Below are 8257 nucleotides of genomic sequence, written 5' to 3'. Positions count from 1 at the left end.
TAAAGCGATGCCCCATTTCTTGATGGCTGAGTAATTTTTCTCTACTAGCAGCATGACCTTGCTCACGTAGTAGACCTCTAGTTATAGTGTACCGTCTTCGCAAACCACGTGAATAAATGCGGGGCATCAAGAAAAATAAAATGAAGTTCTTATGGAGATCACTTAGTTATGGATTTTCTTTGATGATTCCATGTCACATGACTTGTGGAGTCCCCAATGTTTCTCACTTTATGAGATCCAACTGTCCTAGATCCTCTGCTCTATAATCTTGTGAGAAGAATATGCCTTTAAGACGAGGTGAGAATATAAAAAAAAGAAAAAGAAAAGGGTCGTGTGTCAGATAACCCTTAAAACCAACAGAAACATTCATAGGTAGAATAGGGACAATCCAAGTCACCCTTGGACTTCTCCAAGGTTCATGCTCCCGCAGCTTTCCTGTAGTGCACTCTCCACAGTTAACCATTTCATAGCTCTTATTCCCGACTTCAATAGTACATGAGACCACTAGCTTCACAAGCCTGAAAAGTTCTCGTGGTCTCATTTGTACCTTTTGCTTGCTTTCTACTCTTGAGCAGTTGTGTAGAGCTCGCTTCCATTCAGATCCTTTCGCGTAAATATCCTATATGTCACGCTGAGTGTGCGCACCCGAATTTCATCTCGTCGAGGCATGCGTGCGCGCGCCTATGCAACGCGGCTTGGGAATGTCCACCTTCCTGGGGACGCGAGACGGACGCACGTGAGAAGGAGTCGCCACTTGCCATTTTACGACCCGAAAGGTCGAGGGCCGGCAAGTTACCCGGGTCTAGGGGTACGAGGTACACCTAATTGCTAAGGCATATGGTCTGCGAAACCCGAGGTTCCGAATTCGGGGGTTCTGTTACATGCGAGCCTATATCTCGCATGCCCTATCGGTACTCTAACTTGTCTAGGCTTGCCATTTTTATTTAATTACCGCTTAATTAAGTTCCGCTCATCTTACGCGTTTTGACACCGTAAATTTCGAAGAAACACTCCGACCGTCCGCTCTCCGACCGGGATTCTTACATGAATAAACGTATAACATAAGTCCTTACATTGTCCTCTCAAATAAATAAAATACAAATTACAACAACTGAATCCCGGTCGAATCGCGTTCGGTTATTATTCCACTCGTGCTCACCGTGTGGTTTGAAAAGACCGAAATTGAAATTAAGATGCGCGCTCAGTGTTAGGGGAATTGGACCCGTGATCTACGATTGGGGCGTTGGACCCCCTATGAATCGTGCCCTAAAGGATCGCGCTCGATCCGCATAACAAACAAGTGCAAGAATGTTAACAAGCGGACATAAATACAACAAACAATGGGGTTTTGTTATTGCCGAATTTACGTGAATTAACCAATTATTAACCGGGGTATCTTGGCATACAAATCCTACCCTAAAACAAACAAAGTGGGTACAAGGTGCGAATCGATCAAGGATCGCCTCGGGAGGTATTTCGCATTTGGCATTATTCCGAGGACTAGACGTACGTGATGTCTGTTGTCAAGTCTTGTGTTTGTGGGTTATTTTTAGGATTGTTTTATGTTGTGACACTACGGTTGTTACAGATTATTATCGAATATTGATTCCGCCCGTACATCCTAGAACCTAGTGCCTATCCCACTATTGCCCATTTTGTCTTAGCCAAGTATACAATTAGTTCGGTATTTGTATTTTGAGCCAATCCACCCGAACTAACTACCCGAGACTATGCTAGATAACAAAAACTCATCGGTCGGATAGAGCGGGCTATGCAGATGAACCTGCGCCTAGATAGGTAGCCCAACCCTACCCTGATACCGTGTGTTTCTCTTATTCTAACCCTAGGGGGGTGTCGCTAGGTTGCAAATAGATGATTTTGCCCTTGAGGTAAAAATTGTTTTCGAGAAAGAGAGATTACGCGGTGCGGGCCACCTCGGCCTGTGACCGGCGTTAACCGATCCCTTGGACCTTTCAGGGTTGTCAAGAACCCTAAAAGAGCCAAAAGATCGGTTAATCTATCCGGAAGTGATCTAAGAAAAAAAACTTCCACGTCCCGTCTTGAATTTCCTGAAATCAGGTGATGCCTCGAGTCAAGACGCGCAAGTCCTTCCTAGACATCCATGTCACATCGAGCCACGTGTCTCAGTTTTGATAAAATTTGCAAGTTTTGAAAAGGGCAACAACGCATGTTTGCAACCTATCGATGCGTGTTACCGATTTATTACCAATTCGTACAAAATTATTAGGGCCAAGTGAATTAATTAATCGCATGAACGTCCAATTACCCCGTTAGTGAAATTATTGATTAAATTAATTAATGTTTTGCCAAATGCTCTAAATATTTGGGTTTCAGACCGTCGAGCCGATCATCGATGGACCGTCCGATGCGAATCCTAATTCCCGACCACCTTAGGATTTAAAAATTAATTTTAGGTCAAGTTTGCAGGATTAATCCGATTCATGTGAGGTTTCGATTAAAACGAGAATAAAGCATTTAAGCACGGATCAAGAGCATATTACCACATCAAGCACGACGAACATACAAATTTACATAACCGGTGCCGCCATGATCATGATAAACACATACAAACATACGCATAAACATAATATCAACGAAATCGATAAAACGGCACCGATTCATGAAAGCTGGAAAATATAAATGAACGCACATCATCATGCTGTACGCATCTAATAAAATATTTAAACGGGCACATACGTTGTCGGCCGGGGATCGAAGTAGGGAAGGGTTGTATATTTTTAGGAAATGCCCAGGGAATGATTTGAACGATTTTAAGAGAGCAGGGACTGATTTGAAAATTCGGATAAAGTTTTGGGGACTGATTTGAAAATTCTGGAAAATTAGGGACTGTGTAAGAATTACTGAAAATATTCCAGGACTCCTTTGGAACGAATTTGAAAGTCTGGGCTGATCTGAAAAGTGAAAAAGATGCCCCAAGGACTGAACTGAAACGACACGAAAAGTTCCGGAACTGATTTAGAAAATTCTGATAATTTTAAGGGCTGATCAGGGAATGTTAAAATGGCCGGGACTTGACTGAAAATAATTTTAAAATTCGGGGCGGATCTGAAAAAGCCGAAAATGCCCCCGGGACCAAACTGAGACAACTTGAAAAGTTCCTTGGGATGCTTGAAAAATTCTGAAAAATTTCAGGGACTGATCTGAGAAATGTTAAAATGACCGGGACTTGACTGAAATTAATTTTGACATTCGGGGCAGACCTGAAAAAAATAAAATGCGTCCTCTGGACTGAAATGAGACAAAATGAAAAGTTCGTAAAATCGAGTTCGGGACGAATCCGATCACCCACACGACCCAATAACGCTCTTTCCACATCATATTCACCCAGGAAACATAAACATTTGAAATGGAGCCCTAAACATGTCACTAAGTCGAGGATTTACCTAGTTCGGAAAGTTAGAGGATGATTCTGTAAATAAGAAAACAATGAGAAGAAAAAAAAAAATTTTCTCTGCCGGACGAATTGGGCTGGGCCGTGACAGGTGGACTGGGCCGAGTGGACGGGCTGGGCCGATGCTAGCTGGGCCGACTGAGCTGCCGCTGGACCGGGCTGGGCTACCGCTGGACACGGGCTGCACTGCCGGACGCGGGCTGGGCCGTCGGACGCGGGCTGGCTGGGCGGTTCGTGTCTGTTCAACCCGGAAATCATAGTAGACCCGATTAGGAAAGAAATCGAAAAAAATGGAGAGAAGAAGAGGGGTGGCCCGGGCGATGTGTTGACGAGTCGGGGCGAGTTCTGACTCCGGGAGGCTCGTGTGACGGGGGACACTCGGATCCGTTCGCGTGACGGGGGACCGGGGCGAGGAGTCTGGTCCCGTGATTCTATTCGGGGTCCGAATCGGGGAAGGCAAATGATTTTTCGGAGTTTGAGCTGGGGGTACCGCGAGCTGAGGGTTGGGCCGTGTAGGTGCCGTGAGCTAAGGGCGTCGGGGATCGGGGAGCTGTGGGTCTACGAGGTCGAGCGTTCAGAGGTCGAGCTATAGGGGAGTTACGGGTTCGGCTAGGGGTGAGCTGTGGGGGGAAATCCGGATGAGCTGAGGGAGAGCGTGAGCTGTGGGAATTTTTTTCGTGTCTCAGTCCCGAGAGTTTTTCCGTGTTGCCGGTTTTGTTCCGGAATCGAGAGAGAGAGGGAGAGCGAGAGAGAGCCGCGGGTTTTCGAGGAGGGGCCGAGCCGGTTCCGGTCGTTGCCGTGCCAGCCGAAGTTAGCGTGTGCAGAGGAAGAACGTAGCTGAGAGGGAGGTGACAGGACGAGTCGGTCTCGGGCAGAGGAGCGGCGCTGCAGGGAGCAGCCATCAACGGGAAAAAAATGAAAGAAGAAAGAAAAAAAGAAAGAAGTCAGAAGAAGAGAAGAAGAAGGATGAAGCTAGGGGAAAAAGGGAAGGAAGAAGGGAAAGCCAAGGTCAGAAGTCAGCAGTCTGACTTCTGACCGGCTTTTGAATTTTTTTTTTTCAAAATCGACGCGCGTACAAATTTAAAATCTCGTCTTCTTGATCGGATGTCAAAAAAATAATTCGAGACCGCCATCACGCTCCGAAAAAATTCGTCGGTCAATATTATGCGATAAAATTATTTTCAATCTCGAATTTGTCCCGGATTTTGAAAATTGACGTCGATGTACGCGAAATTCGAAAACGTCCCAAATGGTATTATTTTGAAAAATCATAAAATTGGTGCTAGATTAGGAAAATGTGCTATCTCCGAAAAGTCGTGAATACTCGGGTAATTAATCGGAAATACTTCCCTCACGGGTGGTAAAAACGACGATTCTGACCCTCTGAAGCCGGTGGACCAAAATTGGGTGCTGACACTGAGTATCCAAAGTTTTGACCCAAGCTCCACCTTTTTTGCAACTGGTTCAAGGTTGTCAAGGCTTTTATACTCCTTGCGCTCCCTCAAGGTCGTGTTGCACCAACGATACCTTCATCTTGATCTACCACCATCCATAATCATTAAATCCTAGCAAACCTTTTCAACCTCAAATATCACAACTAACATCTTTAGGTTCCAATCCGGCATCTACCTTTGATACAAATTGTTATCAACGAGATGCTTTAATTGAGATGATTCAGAAGATAGAGAAAAAGATCAGCTCAAGAATAAAGAAGTAAAATTTTCCAAAAAAGAGGAAAATATCCATGGTGCAAAACATACGAAATACAGTACGGGATACGTAGAGTGTGCAATTGTCAATCACGTGAACCCCTTTCCCCTATATCGAAGAACCTTACGGTGCGTTTGGATTCAGAATTAAAATAACTTTGATTTTGATTGTGGAAAATGACAAATGAGTTGGGATTATAAATTTGACTTTAGAAACGTGTGTTTTTATTATATAGTGTGTTGAGTTAAAGTTAAAGTTAAAATTTTTGACTTGGGAAATGTGTATTTTTGTTGTGTAGTGTGTTGAGTTAAAGTTAAAGTTAAAATCAAAGTGATTTTGATTGTGAAAACAAACAGGTCCTTAGTTTCTCTCTTGTGTTCTCTCTCTTAGTGTTCCTCTAGTGCGATGATAATAGTATGAGAAGTGAATTAGGGATATAAATTCTATCCAAGAAAAAAAAATAGTTGAACAAAGAAATGAGTAACTGCCAAATCCGATTCTACTTAAATTCGGGCTTAGGAATTCTGCAATCAATCGCCTGCAGTACCATAGTCGACTGCTCGGTCTCTTGCCCGGGCTGCAAGTCCTCTTCCGACATTTGCCAGCAGTACTGTAGTGACTGTCCATAATCTTGGTCATTTGCAATGCTTGTTCATCGGGTCTTCAAGTGTCCAGGGTCAAATAAGAGGTGCATCTCAACATGTAATATTCAATTTCATGCAACGATGAAGAGCAGCGATCATCGGGACATGGGTAACCATAATGAGATTAAACCTGTGCCTCCATATTTGGATTTATATATTTTTTATTAGACCAACCCGTAACCCTTTTTCTGGACTTGGAAAAATAAATCTTTATGATACAGCAGAATGCTAGAAAATGAAACGGAAAAAGTAAAGTATTTTCCAATAGATGGAGGCCCCAACAGGGATCTGGTCTGCTTTCTTCCTTGGTTATAAATGCTTCATGAAGCTCATTCAGATCGTGAGAATATAATCTGCATGTCTTCCAGAAACTCTTTTGTGTCTCCCAGGGAGAAAAAAGTTGGAGGCAATTGTGAATAGAACAATAGACGACCCTTCATTAGTGTGACGTAACATTTTCTCAAGATGCCTTTCTGTAATTAAAAAAAAAAAGAAAGTTTGTTTTTGTATACAACATGTGAGATTTGTATAACTAGATAATGCGAAAAGTATCTTTCTTGTCATCTACTCATGTATTAGAATATGCTAATACTAGAAAAAGAGCCACAAGAAGCCGCGGTCCATATTTTTTTTTTTATTTTATAACGAGGGTACTTGGGTTTTACAAGACTAATTCCACGGTCCACGTGAACGTACATTCTACAAGTCCACGAGACAGGTAAGTCTACCCACAGACCGTACAGGTGACCTAATAGAGAGTATTCCCTGCATAATTTCTGAGGTGACTTGAATCTTGAACTTTCTCATGGAAGTTACACACTTTGACTATCCAACACATTGACTGAGGTAGTTTGACATCTACCCCTTAAAGTAACAAGTAAGGTTTTGGGTAAATGAAGACAAACTACTATTGGAAAAAGTTTTACTTTTTAGTAAGTCTTACCCGAATCGAACATGAATTAATAGGCGCTTTTTGGATTTCCAAATAACACGTGGTAAAGAACAAAATTTCCAAAGCTATTATTGGTATAGTACTCTAATAACTTAATTAACTATTACATATTGAATTTTAGTCATAAAAAGAGTAAATAACTATAAAACTAATCTTGCTTTCCTGCGGGACAACAATCTCCCATTTTTCTTTTCTCAATTTAATTTCTTAAAAATTTTAGTCATCAGATTACATTAGGACATCTTTCTTAACCCCCCATCCATCATTGCTTCATATTTTAGCCTATCTTTTATAAATTAGTTGACATACCGCAATTCTTATTTAATTCTTGGAAGGTCGACAATGTCAAACTTCTTGTTGTTGTTGTTTGTATTTTTATAAGACCACTTTTTCATATCCATCTCAAATTTCACTTTTTTTTATAATGTGTTTACCTCATTTATTTTGCCCTGCGTCCAATATTATTTTTATTGAAGGTGACGAAAAAGTAATATAATTGTCTAGTTATGCAATAAGAATATTATAATGGTATAGATTATATACTTTTTGGTTTGAAGGGTTAAAATGAAAAATCATTGATACTATGGTAGAGGTGGGCCACTCTTGTCTATGACTAAGGCCTTGGTTGTGGATTGCTCCATGTGAGATAGTCGTACTACTGCCCTGCTCACTAATATAAACCTCATAAAAATGGAGAAAGACATGGTCTTCAGCTTCATTATGTAATAAGATTTTAGGGGCATCCCGCCTAATAATATATATGTAAAACTATCGGGTTCTAAAATTTTGTTCCCATAACCTGACTCGAACTGAATTAGTCGGAGCTCGTTAGGCTTCCGATAATAGGATACACAGCGGAAAAAAAAACTATCCCCATAAAATATGGAAAATGCCCCCCTCCCGAAAAATTTTCGGTATGTATCATAGTATCTAGAAATCCAATTAGGCTCTAATTAATCCAGTCGAGCCGGGTCGGCCCATTAAGGAGTAAAGCTTTCTCAACATAGATTTTATTCACTCACAAGACTCGAACCCAAGATCTTACTTAAAGAGAACAAGCGCCGAACCACTTGATTCAACACACATTGCTATACCCCTGAAATTTTCATGATTTGATTTTGCTCTCAAGATTTTCTTACAAGTTCTTGTAAAAGTTTTATTTTTTAATTTCTCCTATTTAGTTGAGTTGTCCTTACCTAATTACTATATAAGGAAAAAATTTGAAATTTAACTTGGGGTTTGAAAATTGTAAGCACTCATAACTATCCTTTTTATATAATAGAATATCTCGTCCAAGAATTATTAGTCATTTAAAATTTAAAAGTAAATGAAAGTTTGTAAAGGTCTAGAAATGAAATCTACACAATATTAAGAATATTAAAAAAAACTGACTATCAATTTCATAGTGGAGAGTCGAGAGAGATTGCTTGTCAAAGGCAAGACACTAATATGGTCTCATATATTAATTGTGTATAAAGTTTTATATATTGCCCTCCCCACAAAAATTCCTGGCTCTGT

This window comes from Punica granatum, chromosome 8 (assembly GCF_007655135.1).
Source record: "Punica granatum isolate Tunisia-2019 chromosome 8, ASM765513v2, whole genome shotgun sequence".
Lineage (NCBI taxonomy): Eukaryota > Viridiplantae > Streptophyta > Magnoliopsida > Myrtales > Lythraceae > Punica > Punica granatum.
The sequence above is the reverse complement of the archived record's forward strand: the minus strand, read 5'-3'. Positions refer to the sequence as shown.